Below are 18,642 nucleotides of genomic sequence, written 5' to 3'. Positions count from 1 at the left end.
ATGTATTATATAAATATATATACACATATTTTATATGTGTGTTTAATGGATATATACAAAGCTATTGAGGAATTGGTAATTGTTTTAAAATCATTTTTAAAAGGTAGGGTCATATTATATACACTTTTCTGGCTTTTCTCTCTTTTTCCCCATTGTGAAAATCCCACCAAATCTGTTGTTTTCGGTATCAGATTAGATTCTCTCATCTGCTTCAGAGTAACTTTCCTAAGAGTAGAGACAGCCTCATATTTGTTTTTTGCAAAACAGGGACATAAGCATGAATATACTGATATTATCAATAGCTGGAAGCTAGGCTATTGAGAATGAAAATATTTGGGCTGAGTAATTCATCACATCTCATTTATGCAAATCATGAAGTGATAACACTGCATGAAGTTGATAATACTGCATGAAGTTGATAATATTATTATGTCTTCCAGTTTCACACATGAAGAAAATGAGTTATATAGGCTTAAAATAACTTTTCTAAGAACAAAAAACCTGTGCATTACAAAGTACTGTAGGCCAGTCTCACAAATGCCAACAAAATACGTTATTCCTTGTGTTTTGTGAAATAAATGGCAACCATAATAAAATCAGTATTCTCCACTTAGATAAAAGAGTAATTGAAACTTGAGGACTCAACGCCATGTTCTTTGCCTGGAGCTTTTCATGCTCCTCCCACGGTCAGTTTTCGTCTTTAGAGGTCTTTTCAGTGAGTAGTAGACGTGAATTTTCACATTCCATTTATAGAGGAGAAGAATGAGACACAATAAGGTTATTTTATCAAATGACATGCAAGAAGTCAGCAAAGGAAAGGGACAAAGAAACCAGTTTTTTTGATCCTCAGGCTAGAATTCGGCCTCCCAACAAAACCTGAATTCTGGAAAACCCCAGTCAGCTTAAGTTTTGCTATAAAAGTAAATCTCAGAATTTGGTTAATTTATGGCTTTAAGGAGAAGAAAAGCAGGAAATGCAGTACTTCATTAAGTGCTGGTAAATAACTGGGAATGAAGTCAGTCTGCATCTCTCCTGAGCTGGGGGGCTGCACACATGGCCTGCATCAAAATCTGCCAGAGAGTTTGTTGAAAGGCAGAGCCTGGGTCCACCCACTGAATCAGAATCTGGAGGATGGAGCCTGAAGGACGATGGGATACATTTTTAATAAACATGTCAGATAACTTTTATACATACATACATTTGAGAACAATTATTATGTCCTCCAAGGGACTCTTTGGGAAATATTGGCCTAGTGGGAAAGGCAGCCACTTACTATAGGCTCTTGGGGAAGTTACTTAAATTCCCTGATTTTTGGTTTCCACATCTATAAAATGGGGATAATAGTACTTATTAATACATGAAGTTATCATAATAATTAAGAGTAAAATATGTAAAGATTCTGGAACTTAATGATTAACTATAAATGTCATCAAGACCAAATTAATCATTAGAGAGAAAGCTTGTGAGCTTTAGAAAACATGAATCTGATTAACTTGGTGTAAGTCTTTGTTTTTTTTTAAAGATTTTATTTATTCATGAGAGACCCACAGAGAGAGGCAGAGACACAGGCAGAGGGAGAAGCAGGCTCCATGCAGGGAGCCTGCGGACTCGATTCCAGGACTCCAGGATTACACCCTGGGCTGAAAGCAGGCGCTAAAACCGCTGAGCTACTCAGGGAACCTCTGGTGTTACTCTCAGTTTGGAAAAAGTCTTGAGGGGGCAGCCCGGGTGGCTTGGCGCTTTAGCACCACCTTCAGCCCAGGGTGTGATCCTGGAGTCCTGGAATTGAGTCCCACGTCTGGCTCCCTGCGTGGAGCCTGCTTCTCCCTCTACCTATGTCTCTGCCTCTCTCTCTGTCTCTCATGAATAAATAAATAAAATCTTAAAAACAAAACAAAAAAAAGTCTTGAGGAAAGGAAGCTAGGAATCCAGTGATACACAGTGGCTAAACTCAAACGAACGTCAAGATTTTAAAACTCTTGGGAAGCACCATCACTTCCTCAAGGCATTCTTTTTTTTTTTTTTTTTTTTTCCTCAAGGCATTCTTTAGGAGCAGGTAACATTAATGGGAAAGCAGACCCAGGCAAAGGCATAAAAAACAGAGGAGGGCAGTTGTGAGATCTATTCAGATAGGGTAGTGCTGTATAGGTAATGGTGGTGAAACCATGTTGACTCAGGTGCCAGATGATGAACCAATGATACCAAGACAAACTGAAAAATAGCAATATAAATACAGACCTTAGGGAAAAGATTAGAATGTGCCAAATTAGAGAAAAAAATGAAAAATAACCACCACCACAATAAAAAAACAACCCAGAATCTTGGTGAATTATAACTTTGTAAATGCATGTGCTGGAAAAAGTTCATACCTTTTCTCAAAAAGGGAAGCAATTAAAAAATGAAATTTAGAACCAATTCTAATAAGCACTATAAGAAATTTTATTAAGGGTGCTTAGATGTGACCAGAACTAAGTTACAATCTCCCATAGCCTTAGAGATCTCAACAGTAGAAAGAATAACTGTCTTTTGAGTCCTGTTTCATTGGGAAACTGTCCCCATCTCATCCCCATTTTAGAATAACACAATAAGATGCTGACTTTAGTCTTATTTAGTCTAAATCCATTCTGAATTAAGAATATTAGTAAAATAAGGTAGCCTGGGTGGCTCAGTGGTTTAGCGCCACCTTCAGCCCAGGGGGTGATCCTGGAGACCCAGAATTGAGTCCCACATCAGGCTCCCTGCATGGAGCCTGCTTCTCCCTCTGCCTGTGTCTGTGCCTCTCTCTCTCTCTCTCTCTGTGTGTCTCTCATGAATAAGTAAATACAATCTTTAAAAAAATATATCAATAAAATATCATTTCCATTAATAGGTTTCCTATGTTGTGCCTCTTGTTTTTTATACAAAACCAAATTAGTCAAAGAGAAGGAGGAAAATGTTAATTACCATTTATTTGGTTCTTAGCCAAAGCTAATTATTTTTTTCCTGTTGAGTTGTATGAGTTATGTATCTTCAATATTAACCCCTTATTGGATATATGATTTACAAACATCTTCTCATTCAATAGGTTGCATTTTTGTTTTGTTGATGGCTTTCTTCACTGTGCAGAAGCTTTTTAATTTGATGTAGCTTCACATGTTTATTTTTACTTTTGCGTCTTTGCTAAATACAATTATATGCTCATTTTACTTATAAGGAAATTGAGGAGTAGGCTTAAAATCATTGAACTTGTCAGGGTCAGAGGAGGGGTTGAATCTCTGCCACAGTCTTTGTACTAATTACCATATATAGAGAAGAGGGGCCACTCATGTTGTTAGATGAAAAGAATTTAGAAGTTCTTTATTATATCAGTGGCTGGAGAAACCCTGATTGTGTTAGATTCTAAGTCCAGTCCTGTATTTGTCCTGCTTTCTATTCCTGGAAGCATCCCCTCAGAGACCCAAAGGGTGACATTACAACAATGAAATGAGCCATCTGTCACTGAATATTTTGGCTACAAAGCTTTATTTTGGATCCAGTAGGCAGGAAAAAGACCGGACAGGGATTCTGCAGGGTGAAGTCCAGGGCAAAGGTCTGGTAATGACATTGCTGTTGAATGAAAACCCTTCTCTCCTACTCCTGAGGGCTTCCACCATGCCTGCTACCCAAGTTGATTATGGTGATCTGGGAAATATTATCAGAAACTGATTCCCTCATTCGCCATACTGCTTCACTTTTGTTATCTGGAATCAGGGACGACTTATTTAATGATGTGGAAGGAAAAGAAATAAAACATTTTAAATGATGTTAACAACAATTTTTAACCTGTGGCCAAGAATACTTAGAATATTTTTTATTTTTAGAAAATAATAAGATTATGCTTACATTTAGATTCTCAAATTTTACTTTTTTTTTTTTAAAAAAAAAAAGATTTTATTTATTTATTCATGAGAGACACACACAGAGATAGAGAGAGAGGCAGAGACACAGGCAGAGGGAGAAGCAGGCTCCATGCGGGGAGCCCGATGTGGGACTCGATCCCAGATCTCCAAGATCACACGCTGGGCTGAAGGCAGCACCAAACTGCTGAGCCACCTGGGCTGCTCTCAAAATTTATTTTCAAAGCAAAGTTTTCTGCTTTGATAAAGTTTACTCATAAAAAAAGTGAAATTTCACAAGGCTTGCCATTTTAGCTTAGGAAACTGTGATAGGTCAACACTGTTTTAAAATGAATGCAGTGACTAAGGAAAAACACTTTATTTTACCTGCATGAATTTTTCAATAAATCAAAATCAAGATAAAATATACATGTTTAATATTCAGAAAAAAAAAAGATTTCTGACATTGGTCTCTGAATTTGTAGGGACCAGGGAATGTACTTACAAGAAAATTAGTTAGGAACAACTTTTTCCAGTTAAATAGGAAAGGGCATCTCAAAATTCTTAACTTCTATTAACTTCTCAACTTCCAACAATGTGGTTGGCAATTTACCATTTATAAACCTGGGCTCATCTTAACTTTTTAGGTTTTGGCTTTGGCATCTGGGTGATATATAGGCATTAAATTGGGGATGTCTAACCAGAATATCTCAACATCACGAACATCCTCATCACTGGGCATATAGGTCGCAAAGCATTTTAACACTTGCTGGTACCTTGCCGACCTGCAAGTGTGCCTAATCCAAGAGAGAATATTGATCTAAATGTAAAGGAGTCACAGGTCATTTTAAATAAGCAATTGAGTAAAATAAATAGTAGATGATAAATTTTTATCATGCGTAAATGGAAGAACAAGTACATAAGAACGGATGGCAAACAACAGGAATTAAAGAGTTACAAGTTTAGCTAGGGAAGAACCAGTTATTCTTTGAGGATAGGGCAGATTTCCTTGGTAGGTGATGCAATGCTGAGAGAAGTCAATCACAGGGGCCCTTTGGCTTAGCAGAGAGACGTGGCTTCTGGGAGGTTGCTTACATGATGGCCAGAAGCAATGCAGACCTGGTTGGGAAGAGCTACTGCAGTTAGCTCCAGTGGAGCCTGATGGGTGATAGAAGGCCGTAAACAGGAATGGGCGCTAAGGACTCAGGAACTGGGGGGAGCAGGTCAGGGGATGGAGTGCAATATGAGTCAAGGCTAATGTAAAGACATCAGCTGGGAATGAAGGAACAGATATCAAGGGGTTGCTGAATTAAAGATGTAGGGGTCAGCAGGACAGCTATCATTTCTTATTTTTTGTAAGGCAAGGTCGGAGAGTTTAGTGTCTTCTAAAACCATCTATTAAGGAAAATTGATTGCTAAAGTAATGTTGCAACTCTCTTCAAAGGACTCTTTACCATTTCAGTCTAACTTTGAAACTTTGAAACTTCCATGTCCAGAAATTTAATCATGATTCTCAGTGTTATTTCTAACAGCTTCTGCCTATTCTTACAATGTCTTGATCTTTTGAGGATACAAGTCTGACAATATTTGTATTAGTTCTGCTTGCTAGATGTAGTAGGCAGAATTCTAAACTGGTTCCTCAAGAGTCATTGAAAAGTGGTATATTATATGGCAGAGTTAACTTTTATTTTTTATTATTTAAAAAAAATTATTTATTTATTCTTGAGAGACACAGTGAGAGAAGCAGAAACATAGGCAGAGGGAGAAGCAGGCTACATGCAGGGAGCCCGATGTGGGGCTCGATCCTGAGACTCCAGGATCACGCCCTGAGCCAAAGGCAGATGCTCAACCCCTGAGCCACCCAGGTACCCCCAGAGTTAACTTTTAAAAGAGTTTATCCATGTATATCTTTTCTTTTGTAAACTTTTATTTATTTATTTGAGAGAGAGAAAGAGAAAGAGATCACGAGCAGAGGAGAAGGGCAGAGGAAGAAATAGACTCTCCAGTGATCGGGGATCCCCATGTGGGACTCATCCCAGGACCTTAGGATCATGGCCTGAGCCAAAGGCAGACACCTAACAGGCTGAGCCACCCAAGTGCCCTAACTAGGTACATCTGATCTAATCACATAAGCCCTTAAAAGCCCCAAGCTTTCTCCTCCTAGTGGCTGAAGAGGAAGAGAAAGAGATTCAAGACCCAAGAAACATTTCGTGTGCTATTGTTGGCTCAAAGAACTTGAGAAACTGAGAGCAGTCTTGGGCTGACAGCCATCAAGGAGATGGAGGCTCCTGTCCTACAGTAGCAAGGATCTGTGTTCTGCCAACAAGCTGAATGCACTTGAGACTAGATTCTTCTCCAGAGCATCTAGATGAGAGTTCAGCCCAGCTGACACTCTGACTTTGGCCTTGTAGGATGCAGCCAAAACCACCAGACTTTTAGACATATGGAACTGTGAGATAATAAATGGGCACTGTTTTAAGTTGCTAGTTTGTGGCCTTTTGTCACATAGCAATAGATAAATGTTGTTTCTTATGTCTAGGCAAATGGGACTCCTGCCTGAGTGATGTAATAGATAAACCTCATCTAAGCATTCATTCTAAATTTCCATGATCCTGTGGCTTCATATTATATCACTTTTGTTCATTAGCATACCTTCTATTTTATTGGGCACAGAAATATGATGAGGCCTGGGTGTTTTCTTCTCTGACAGCCTAGACTGAATGATGCTACACTTAATTGTGTATCAGCTGGTGCAGGATTTAGCTCCATGAATGCAGAAGTCAGGTTCACCAGCTGCCCTGTGCAGGGAAATCACCCCTGATAAGTTGAGATTTGCCTGTCACTCACTCCTTGAAATTCTTCTCATTTATGAAAGAATATGTAAAACAACTATACATCACAGGATGTTAAAATTGGGGTGTTGCAGAAGGAAAAAAAGCCCTTCACTCTAACATCAGGCAGATTTTTAAAAGGTTCCTGGGGGAATGCTGCATTAGCTGTTAATGCACGCGGACATTTGGAAAATATGTACTGCTTACATATTCATGAGGGAGCTTCTATTTGCATACATCTCAGTGTTAAGGAGAGTCAGAGCAAACTAAATCTGCAAGATTGTCCCACCTTCCCTTTAGAAATGGGACTATGGAGCCCTGGCCCGGGAACAGGGGCGCGGCGGCGGGACCGCGGGGCCGGCGCTACCATGCGGGTCACCCGCAAGAGTTTCCGCCGGCGCCGGGGGAGTCGGAGGAAGATGAGCAGGACTCAGAGGAGGTTCGATTAAAACTGGAAGAGACTCGCGAGGTGCAAAACTTGAGGAAGAGGCCCAACGGGGTGAGTGCTGTGGCCCTGCTGGTAGGAGAGAAGGTACAAGAAGAGACCACCCTAGTGGATGATCCCTTTCAGATGAAGGCAGGTGGTACGGTGGACATGAAGAAACTGAAGGAAAGAGGCAGAGATAAGATCAGTGAAGAGGAAGACCTCCACCTGGGGACGTCATTTTCCGCAGAAACCAACAGAAGGGATGAGGATGCCGACATGATGAAGTCCATTGAGACAGAGCTGAAAAAGAGGAAAGGGATTGGTGGAACATGAAGAACAGAAAGTCAAGCCGAAGACTGCAGAGGACTGTCTCTACGAACTTCCAGAAAACATCCGTGTTTCCTCAGCAAAGAAGACCGAAGAGATGCTTTCCAACCAGATGCTGTGCGACATCCCCGAGGTGGACCTGGGCAACGATGCTAGAATAAAAAATATCGTTTCCACGGAGGATGCCAAGGCCCGTCTGCTGGCAGAGCAGCAGAACAAGAAGAAAGACAGTGAGACATCTTTTGTGCCCACCAACGTGGCCGTGAATTATGTGCAGCACAACCGATTTTATCATGAGGAGCTCAATGCCCCCGTACGGAGAAACGAAGATGAGCCCAAAGCCCGACCCTTGAGAGTGGGTGACACCGAGAAGCCAGAGCCTGAGCGGCCCCCTCCTAACCGCAAGCGTCCTGCTAATGAGAAGGCCACTGACGACTATCACTATGAGAAGTTCAAGAAGATGACCAGACGGTGCTAAGGGTGGGAGAAGGGAGAAGTTGCAGACTGGGATGTAAATAGTGCTGTCCCTCCCATACTCCCTTGACGAAATGCTTCTTGAACATAAGTTTGCTTCTGTCCTATTTGCTAGCAGACCATTCCAAAAACAGACTCTTAGTCCTGCTGCTTACCTGCCGGATTTTTCAGGCACTGCATTTATAACCTTTTGAAACAATGTGTAGTTTCCCTATTTGGGGGCAAAATCTATTCTTGTGAGCGTTATTAAATCTTGTTTGTAAATATGTTGACTTTCTCTTAATATTGGCCCTGAGTCTGGAGGAAACAGCTGTTCAGAGTGAGATAAACTCTTTAGGTTGTGCTGCTAATTATTATATATGCAATCGTGTCTTCTACTTTCAAATACCTGGAGTTCAGAGATACACTGTTTATGATGGATCCACCTGACAGCAGGAAAATCTAGGATGGGATCAGAGGGACACTGATATTTTTTGACTTTTACAGTCACCTGTTTTCACTAAGAAAGAGAAACAGTTTCTATCATTTTTAGGACTTCAGTATTAAATATGAAATGAATAAAAAAAATAGAAATGGGACTATGAAGGACCTCCTGGTCAAACCTTTTAAAAACTTGACGTAGAGCAGAAAAAATTTCTAGGATCCTGCCTTATGTTTTATTTTCTTTCTTTTCTAGTCATATGTGTGAAAAGAGGCAAAAGCCCAAGCGAAATCTTTAACTTCAGGCCTTATAGACTAATAAGTTGTTGTTACACTTAACTCTGCTTCTAAGGGCCTAACCCCCGTCTACTGGGTGAATCAAGTCGAAGCAATTCAGTCCCTGGCTTTTTCTTATTAGAGAATGAGAATTTTCTCATCTCTAAAATACTTACCTCATAGGGTTGTCACAAGAATTTAGTGGGAAGTATATGGAAAGACTTTAGCATTGTACCCAGCATTATAAGGGCTCAGGAAGCAGCTTATTGATGTTATTTTAACTTTCCATTTCTCTGGAGAAGAGACAGGGTTGTGTGCCTAGAACTTGCTAGTTAATTCTTAATATGGCTTTTTCACTATAAAATTTGGATCTTATAGTTTGTTAGTATTGGCTGAGCAGTGCAAGAGTTGTAGGACCCGGTGAAGTTGGAGGATTGTTAACTTAGTTAATATGTGCCATGCACTTTTATGCACTATTTTAAGGCAGTGTTTAGAAATGATCCTGATAAACTTGGACAATCTGCATATATAACTACATATTTAGAAATATATAATAAAATATATTCCTAGAGAATAAGATTGTTTGTTTGTTTGTTTTCTCTCTAAATATTCCTGTGAAGAGCAATTTACTTCCAAGGAGTTACTGACACATTCAACTGGGGAAGGACAGATTAATTCTTGTATACTACCAGGAAATCAAATTAGAGATTATAATTCTATAATGCAATGAGTTGTTAACACTCTAAATTTTTTATCAAGGCAGGTAAATTAAGAAATCAGTTATAAATCTTTTATGTGTTTTGTACATAAGAATATAATTGAGAATGGAGTGATGTTGTATTTTTGATACTTAAAAAGAAGGTAGAACCATGCAGTGGTTTTCCTAGATAGTTCCATTTCTCCCTTGCTCATTCATGACATAAACCTCGAGAAAAGAAACATGTTTTGAAGTTCACTTTCATTAACAGATGTATATCTGTGGCCAAGGAAAAATAAATTTCGTGCCTGTAAATTCAGAGTTGGAAAAAAATTCTGGAGTCATAACCATGTAGAAGCTCATTTATAACAGCTCCATAATTTCAGAGTTTTGAAGTCACTTCCATACAAATATATCCCTCATTCGTTTTCCTTCCTCCATCCACATTTGGAAACAGGCAGAATTTTGGTAATAAAACCTTTAAGGGCAGTGCTATTGTAACCATTGTAGGGAAAAGAAGTCTCAGGGACCTCTTGGAGAATGTGTCTTAGGGAAGGGACAATCTTATCCCTTCTCCTTGGTGATAACTGTTAGAAATTATAGATTTCTAGAATTATGTGTTCAAGACCTTGTGATTTTTTTCCTTTCACCAACTACTCAGCTATTGCTTTTCCTCCAATAGATACCACCTCAGTTGCTACACAGGTATCTGTTTTCTATGGTCCCCAAAACACAGGAGCCTTGGGCAGTAGCCTTGCCTTAATGCATATATTTTGATTTCTGTAAAAATGATAGTTCTATACATTTAACTCTGGTGCCACTTAGAATGATGTTGCTAGAGCTTTGCCATTGGACTTCTGCCTTGAGGTGTTGGGATTTGGATAAAATGCACATCCAATGAAATAAAAAGAAATCTATCACCTGAGGAAAAGCATACATCTTTTATATAAACATGGAAGTAACCACAACTCAAGGGAATCCAGCATGCTCTTTCCCTCAGGGTTGAGCGAGGATGGGGAGTAATTCAAGAATATTCTGCTTGGTATAAAATGCATATACAGAGAAGGCTGTTTCTGGCAGATGTGAACTAGGGTATATGCACAGGTCCTTGGGAAAATGATAGGATGACCTTAGCTGTCAGTTTCTGCTCCTAGGTCTTAACCCTCACTGAGTTTGTTGTATATTTTTATGTTATGAGAGTACCTGAGTTAATAAGTTTTGGTCTGTATCTTGTATCTGTACCATATACCAGGTACTATTCTGAGACTAAGGAGAAACAGTGAACTGCCTGACTAGTGTCAATATCAGCAGGAAGGTTGAACATCAGCAAGGCAAGAGCAGGAGTCCAGAACTCTCTCTCAAATGTACCTAAAGGGGATCCCTGAGTGGCGCAGCGGTTTAGCGCCTGCCTTTAGCCCAGGGCGCGATCCTGGAGACCCGGGATCGAATCCCACGTCGGGCTCCCGGTGCATGGAGCCTGCTTCTCCCTCTGCCTGTGTCTCTGCTTCCCCCCCCCCCCCCTCTGTGACTATCATAAAAAAAAAAAAAAAAAAAAAAAAGAAAGAAATACTGGTATTTGAATCCCCTCACCAGAAATTGATTTAATTGATCGGGTCCATGGCTTGGGTATCTGCATTTAAAAAAAAAAAACAAACAAACAAATGTACCTAAAGTCAGGAAGTTGCCTAGTGACTTATCTAGATCATTCCATGCATAATGGGATAGAAATGTTGTTCCTTATGTATTATTGAGGGATTAAGGGCACCAAATACCTCACATCCTACATTTTGAGTGCTGCCAGGGTATAGTGAGAGGTGCTGGTGCTGAGAACCAGCTCTATAACCAACCACCTTCCCTGCTTCCCCATCCTACAGCTTTACAGCTTCCCCAAGTAAACTGTGTGTGTGTGTGTGTGTGTGTGTGTGTGTGTGTGTGTCTGTGTGAGTGGAGGGAAAATGCTGCCTTTAGAAAGGTTCTGTCTTTGTGGAGAGAAGCTGTTCTTTCCATATATATGCATTATCACCTCCCAAGACCAAGGAAAGGAGATCTCAAGATTGCCAAGACAGTTTGTGGGGATGGGGCAGGTGGGGTGGAGAGGGTGGGCGTGAATAGATGGGGGATGGCAGGGGACAGGGTGCCTGAACTCTTCTGCTGTCCCCACCTTCACAGAGTGAGAAACTAAGGATCTCTTCATTAAAATTTGAGACCCATTGGGCCTGCTGAGTGCTAGTTGCTCCTGGGACAAGTAGAGAAAGATTTGCAAAGAAACAGCCTGGAAGAGCAAGTTGCACAGACACAGTGGTACTTCCTCCATTTAGGCTGAAAAGAGCATGAAAGTTGAGAGGGATGGGGCTAAACTATTTTCTGGAAGAGGAATTCTTTGAAGCAAGAGACTGTGGGGCTGATGGCCAGGGGTGGGAACTAAGAGTGGGTGGGTAGTCTGTCCAGAGCCCTCCTTCCAAATCTGGAAACCTTGCAATGGAGGCTGTCCTGCAAAGAACTGCATGTTTTCCAGACCAGTGTTTGGCCCCAGGCACACAGACAGCAACAAAGCCAGTTGTTCTTGGTTAGAGAAACAGAACTGACAACAGTCAGAACTGCAGCCTTCCTTGCTCTGTCAAGTAAGGAGGCATTGGTCCCATTTCTTCATTTCTCAACACTGGAGGAGCCAACACCTAGAAGAGGAAGTCCCAGAGAACATACACAAGTAGATGAACTGTCAGGATAGATTATTTCACCCATTTCTAGAAAACAAAATAAGTATGGATTCTTTCCACTAAAACAGAGTTTATTTCTTGCCATTCTTTACATTGTTTATGCCAAAAAAAAGTAAGGCAATATCTACAGTTATTTAAACAAAGAGTAGCCATTTAGATTTTTTTTTTAAAGATTTGATTGATTGATTTAGAAAGAGCACACATGTGTGTGCATGTGCAGAGGGCAGAGCAGGAGATGGAGAAACTCCCTAGTGGACCTGGAGCTGAGCAGGAGCCCATGGCGGGCTTTCTCACAGCCCTGAGATCATGACCTAAGCAGAAACCAAAAGCCAGAGGCTCAATCAGCTGAGCCACCCAGAGGCCCTAGATTGCTGTTTGATAAAACACACATATACGCACACTTTCTCTTTTCTTTTTTTCTTTTTTTTCACTTTCTCTTTTCTTGATCAAGGAAATGTTATTTGCCGCTACACTTCCAACCTGGCTAAATGTAATCATCAAGTTGCCAAAACAAGTTAAAATTGAGAATTTTATTGGAACAGTCACTATAGATGGCTGCCACAGAGTTTGAGGGCCACAGATACATCATCTGTAATGCTGGGAGGAACTTTCTGGAAGAATATAAATTTTACTTCCACGTGATTTCGATTTTATGGGAGACCATAACTTCTGGAATTCCTAATAAAGAGGGAAAAGAGGGTTGTTTTTAGTAGATGCTTTTAGAAGAAATGATTCAATGTGTTCTGCCAATGAACTCTTAAAGACTGTGCAGGTGCCTCATAAATACCCAGGCTTAGCCTATGTTAGAAACACATTTACTGCTTTGATACTATAAATAGAGACATTTACTATCTGGTATGACTCCATAGTAGAACTTACATCAGGTACACTTAGATCATAGGATCTAAAAAAAGCTAACTTTTTCATATGCTTGAAAAAATAAAGCAATGAGATATACTCTTGGCTGTGGATTAATGACTATTCATAGAAATTAGAGGGTTTCCTTTTTTCCTTTTACCACTCTTTTTAAATATGATAAAAGTCAATATTCAGATGTGTATATTTGAGCATATGTGCTGATAAAGTTAGAGCAACACTTGTATATATTTGAATAAATACATAATTTTTTTCAAAGATCACAGTGCTTTAAAAGTAACATCTAGATTGTTTTCACAAACTTTTTTTTCACACATCAATGAAGGCACTTTGTTAAATAACAATTATGATGAACACTTGCAGAGAGTAAATTTTTCAGAAGGATTTTTTTTCCTCTTCTTTCTTTTGGATATTGTGGAAGGGTATTATTTGCCCCTGTCGAATCCACCTCTGTAGATGCTGGACTTCCCAGGCTAATAGTAAGGATCTGTGAAAGTAGCCTCAGCTCGAAATGCCAAACTTCTTTGCTCCTGTGCCCAGTAAATGAATTTTCCTAAAAACTATATCCCCTTTCAGTCATTTTTAAGTTGACATCTAAAATTTATTTTAATTGTAAGTTTCAGTAAATTCATTTTTTTGTTACTAAGAAGTAGAAAATATTGAATATCTTGTAAAATGAAATGAGAATTCATGTAATTGGCTAAATATTTTACAATATGATTTGACTATATGTATCTTAATTACCTTACTGGATAAAGCACCCTAAATAGCAAAGAAGGCATGTAAAATTTATAGCTACGGGGTCTTTCAAAGTCTTAAATTTTTAGGTAGTCCTGTAAAGCACTCCAATTACAACAAAAAGAATCAGAGTTATTAATCTGTATTTCCTTAATTGTTTTGAATTCAGGAAAATTTCAAAAGAGGTCAAAATATTTTCCTTTTTAATGTAAACTTCATCTTAACAACTATGTTTATATATATTTATATTCACGTATATTTATATATTGTGTATTATTAAATATATAAAATATTATGTTCTAAAATATTGTAATAAAATAAAAATATATTTATTTATCTATATGTAGATACATATAAAACAGGGGTGAACAGAAGATTCTGTGTATTCAAGATGTTTTGATTGATAATGGAAGGAGTCTTCTTCCAAATAAGTCTTTCCCTATATGACTTTGTTTGGGGCCTTGGAGACTTTTACCCAGAGAAAAAAGTTTCTTGGAGACCCAGAGAAATGCCCAGTAGTGAGATTTGGGGTGTGTGTGTGTGTGTGTGTGAGTGTGTGTGTGTGTGTGTGTGTGTGAAGGAATTTCTTTTTCTCTATAAAATGGGGAGAAGGACCATGGAGAAGTAGCCTCATTCTTTGGCAAATCAATTTTTGGAAAGAGCACTTATGAAAGTTGAGGATTTGAAAATTTAGTCTCCTAAAACTATTTGTATATGTAAACCCCCAAGCAAAGCCCAATGGAAAGATGACCTATCTAGGCAACATCTTTCTTGATCTCTTACAATCCAGTACAGTTTTATGAGGCATACCTTGAAGTGAACCTTGATCTACTGCCAGTCCTTGTCTACTTGTTGCAGTAAGATTGACTAATTAATAGAACAAGTGAATAATGACAACATCATAATTTAGTGGTCTAATGGTAAATGTTTAACAACTGGCTCTTGGGGAAGGCTTCCTTCCTTCCTTTATAGCCCATTTCTGGGGTATAAATACTCCCACTATGGCCTATTTCAAGCTACAACATGAAGTAATCTGGCTTGCAAAATTCCTGAAATTAACAATTAGCTCTCAGGCTCACATGACCTGGTCTGAGCCAGCTTTAGCACATCAGTGTAAGAGGAATAGGGAAAGAATACAGGGAAGGGAAGGCAGTGTATGAAAGGTGCATTATTAAGCCAGCTACCACAATGAGCAGCTAGAGCTTATTCATTGCAGGTAAGCACATGCCCCAGAATCACCTCACCAAAGAGCCAGGGAGCTGGAACATTTATACATGTGAGTCCCTGAGAGCTGTTGGTTGAGGGCTGCTTCTGAGGTTGCTCATCCAGGCTCTTCTATTTTGTTTGTTATGTAAGGCTTTTGGCCCTCAGTTCTGGGAAATGTCCTCAGGCCAGAGATGTAAATATTGGCAGCTGGAAGAAGCCAAAGGAGTAAGGGTGGGCACTGACCAATGTCTGCTGTGTGTTAAAACTTTCACCAAATGTGAGAATGTGACTTAGGGCTCAGGGCTTGATCCCAGGACCCTGAGATCATGACCTGGAGCAGATATCAGTTGCTTAACTGACTGAATCACCCAGGTGCCCCAACCCCACTTATTCTTAAATATATCAAAACTTGAGAGTCATTTCTTTAAAAGGTGATTACCAAATACTGGTCCACCCAGGGGATAGAGGGAAGTTTCTTATGAAACAATGATCTAGGATTATTATTTTTTTAAAAGATTTTATTTATTTATTCATTGAGACACAGAAAGAGAGGCAGAGGCACAGGCAGAGGGAGAAGCAGGCTCCATGCAGGGAGCCTGACGTGGGACTTGATCCAGGGTCCCCAGGATCAAACCCCAGGCTGCAGGCGGCGCTAAACCACTGCGCCACCAGGGCTGCCCTGATCTAGGATTATTGTTTTAAAAATAAATGCAGAGATGCTCTCTAGTCCTTTCTCCAGAAGTATGGCTTCAAGTATATTTCTCTGTTTAAAGCATCCAAGTGATAATAATGCAGTCTTCTTTGGGAGAAAACAATAAGTAGAGTTGATACAGTGGTCATAGGGCTGCAACTACAGGGGTTGGAACCAGGGATAATTTCTAAGTAAGAAACTGTCACTATGTTTTTAATATTTATGTCAGAATTCCTAAGGACCTGGTGGGGCGGGGAGCCTTTACCCCATCTGGCAAAATTGGGATTAACAGTAAATGCAGCTATATTGCCTGGTGGTAAAACAAGCCCACTAGTTCTGCATTTGTGTAAACTTACCTATCATAGTAAGTATGGATAGAATGGGAGGCACTTTCTAGACTAGTATTGCTGCCTGCAATCTAGACCAGCACAGTGACTGAATCTAATGTCCCTTCCCAGGTGAAAGTTTGGATATAAACAGAGAGAAAGAAAAATAATAGCTATGGGTAAAGGAATAAATAAATGGGTTATGTAATGAGGGAAATGTAATATTAAATTAACATCTCAAAAAAGCCTCAGAGCAAGAAATGGTATGTCTCTTCCCATGGTGAAGCCATATATTGCTGGCGCTGCTATTGCTTTTGGAACCTGAGAAGATGGAAAGGAAGCCTGAAAACCTGAGTGGCCTTAGTTTAGAAGACATTTTCATACGATATGATGATTATGGTCTGGATAGTTATTGATAACTGAATGAGATTTTAGTAATGTTGCCAATATCTTTTGACTTTTATGATTATTTTGCTATTAGTGATTTGTGTTTGAAGACCAGGGTGGGGACTGTGATACTGTGATTTATAATAAGAAATATGTATTTGCTCTAAGTCACATTTATGGCAGGGAGCTATTAAAATCCTTAAAATTTCCTAAGTGATAAGAGTGATAAAGGTGTCTTGATATCCATAACAAACATGTTTCAACCACATCTGAGTTTATGTTATGAGGTAACTTTTGGCTAGTTCCTGAGGATGAGGGTAGGTTACCAGGGGAACCCCCTTCTAGGAGACAAGAGGGGCTAGAGATTGAGTTCAGTCACCAATGGCCAATGATTTAATCAATCATGCCAATGTAATGAAGTCTCTATAAAAATCCAAAAGAATGGGGTGTGGAGAGCTTCCGGGTAGGTGAACATATTGACGTTTGAGGAGAGTGGCACACTCAGAACGTGGGAGCTGTATGCTCCTTCTTATATCTTGTCCTATAGAAACAATATCCTATATCCTTGTCCTATAGATAACAATATCTCTCCTATCTAGCTGTTCCTGAGCTATCTCCCTTTATAATGAACTGGTAAATATAGGTCAATGTTTCTGAGTTCGGTGAGCTGCTTGAACAAATTAACCAAACCCAAGGAGGGAGTCATGGGAAGCACCAGTTTATAGCTGGTGGGTCAGAAACCTGGAATTAAAGTGTGTGTGTTGGTGGGTGGGGTAGGGAGGCCGGTCTTATGGGACTGAACCTTTAATCTGTGGAACCTTATGCTACCTTCAGATAGATAGTGTCAGAATTGAGTTGCATTGTAGGACATTCGGCCAGTGTCAGAGAATTGCTTGGTGTGGAAAAAAAACAGATTGTGATTGTGTCAGAATTTTAGCAGCATATCTGTGAATGTTCACCAACTCTGCTTGAGCGTTTTAGATGAAATCTTTTGTCAGTGACACAGTTGATTTATACTCTGCCTCCTACTGCTCTCACCTTCTAATACATGCCCTCCCAGTTCCCTGCCATAAATACTGAGTATTTTTAAACTTTCTATTACACAGACTATTTTCTTAAAAAATAAATTAGAAATTTTGCTAGTTACAGTAACTCTTCTAGGAAGCCATCCCTGACGTCATATTCCTTTGGCCTCCCATACTCCAGGAGAAGCTTACCTTATGGCACTTGCACCTTGCATGGAAATGATGTGTTTGTTATGTGTTGGTGGTTCCTGCAAGACTGCAGGCTCCACGGGTATGAATCTGGTTTTACTCATCTTTGTATCTCCATCCTTGAACACAGTGTTTGATAGATAGTGGGTATTAATAAATACCTACTAAACAAAACCACATTGCTCTTTAGGAGCATATGAAAGAAACTCAAGAAGATAAACATTCTTTGTGAAACAAAAACATTTATGAGTCCTTTTGAAAAAGGAACGTTCAATCTTATAAGCTATAAAAACTGATAGACTTTCATAAACTTGCATTTGTACTTAATTCCTAAAAGAAAAAAAACAAACAAACAAAAAAACAAAAAACAAAACAAAACAAATTCCTAAAAGGATTGGTTAGTATTCTTGCAGCAAAAATATTCCAGCTATCCATAACCAATCAGTAATGTGTATTGGTCTGTTCCTTCTCTCTTTCTCTCTTCCTTCCTTCCCTCTTTCTTCCCTTCCTTCTTCCTTCCTCCTTTCCTTCCTTCTTCCTTCCCTCCTTTACTTCTTCCTTCCTTCCTTCTTTCCTTCCTTCCTTCCTTCCTTCCTTCCTTCCTTCCTTCCTTCCTTCCTTTTACATGAGAGAATAAGTATGGGCCTTTTTTTAGAAGAATATCATAGATAACAATATTATCTACAATGATTAAAGATCACCATAGGGGCAGTTTCACAATAAATCCTTTAAGTCAAAATAAAGAATTTTTAGTAAGAATTATGTCATTTATTAAAATACACTAAAGGAAAAAGAAAATAAGAGGCTCAATAAAAGACAACTTGCTAAAATTTCATCTTAACAACTTGTCTAGGGATCCCTGGGTGGCGCAGCGGTTTGGCGCCTGCCTTTGGCCCAGGGCGCGATCCTGGAGATCCGGGATCGAATCCCACGTCAGGCTCCCGGTGCATGGAGCCTGCTTCTCCCTCTGCCTGTGTCTCTGCCTCTCTCTCTCACTGTGTTCCTATCATAAATAAAAATTAAAAAAAAAAAAAAACAAACTTGTCTAATGCAGGAAAAGTAAAATATTAGTTTAGTGACCTGAGAAATTCCCTTTGTGGAATATGAAAGATTTTCAAGACTGATTTATGGATATATATTTCATTGCTATATTGTCATACCCTATAGTCAAAGCTGCAGAA

General features: G+C 39.4%; 1 protein-coding gene and 1 pseudogene across 8 annotated transcripts in view; both read left to right on the top strand.

Annotated features, from left to right (window-relative positions):
- The window catches only part of LMNTD1 (lamin tail domain containing 1), a 443,243-nt gene that overhangs the window by 108,718 nt on the left and 315,883 nt on the right, over positions 1-18,642 (top strand). The gene's annotated exons all lie outside the window — the stretch shown is intronic.
- LOC121480121 lies at positions 7,054-9,148 on the top strand (annotated as a pseudogene).

The sequence above is a fragment of the Vulpes lagopus genome, chromosome 21, assembly GCF_018345385.1.
Source record: "Vulpes lagopus strain Blue_001 chromosome 21, ASM1834538v1, whole genome shotgun sequence".
NCBI lineage: Eukaryota > Metazoa > Chordata > Mammalia > Carnivora > Canidae > Vulpes > Vulpes lagopus.
The sequence above is the reverse complement of the archived record's forward strand: the minus strand, read 5'-3'. Positions and strand labels throughout refer to the sequence as shown.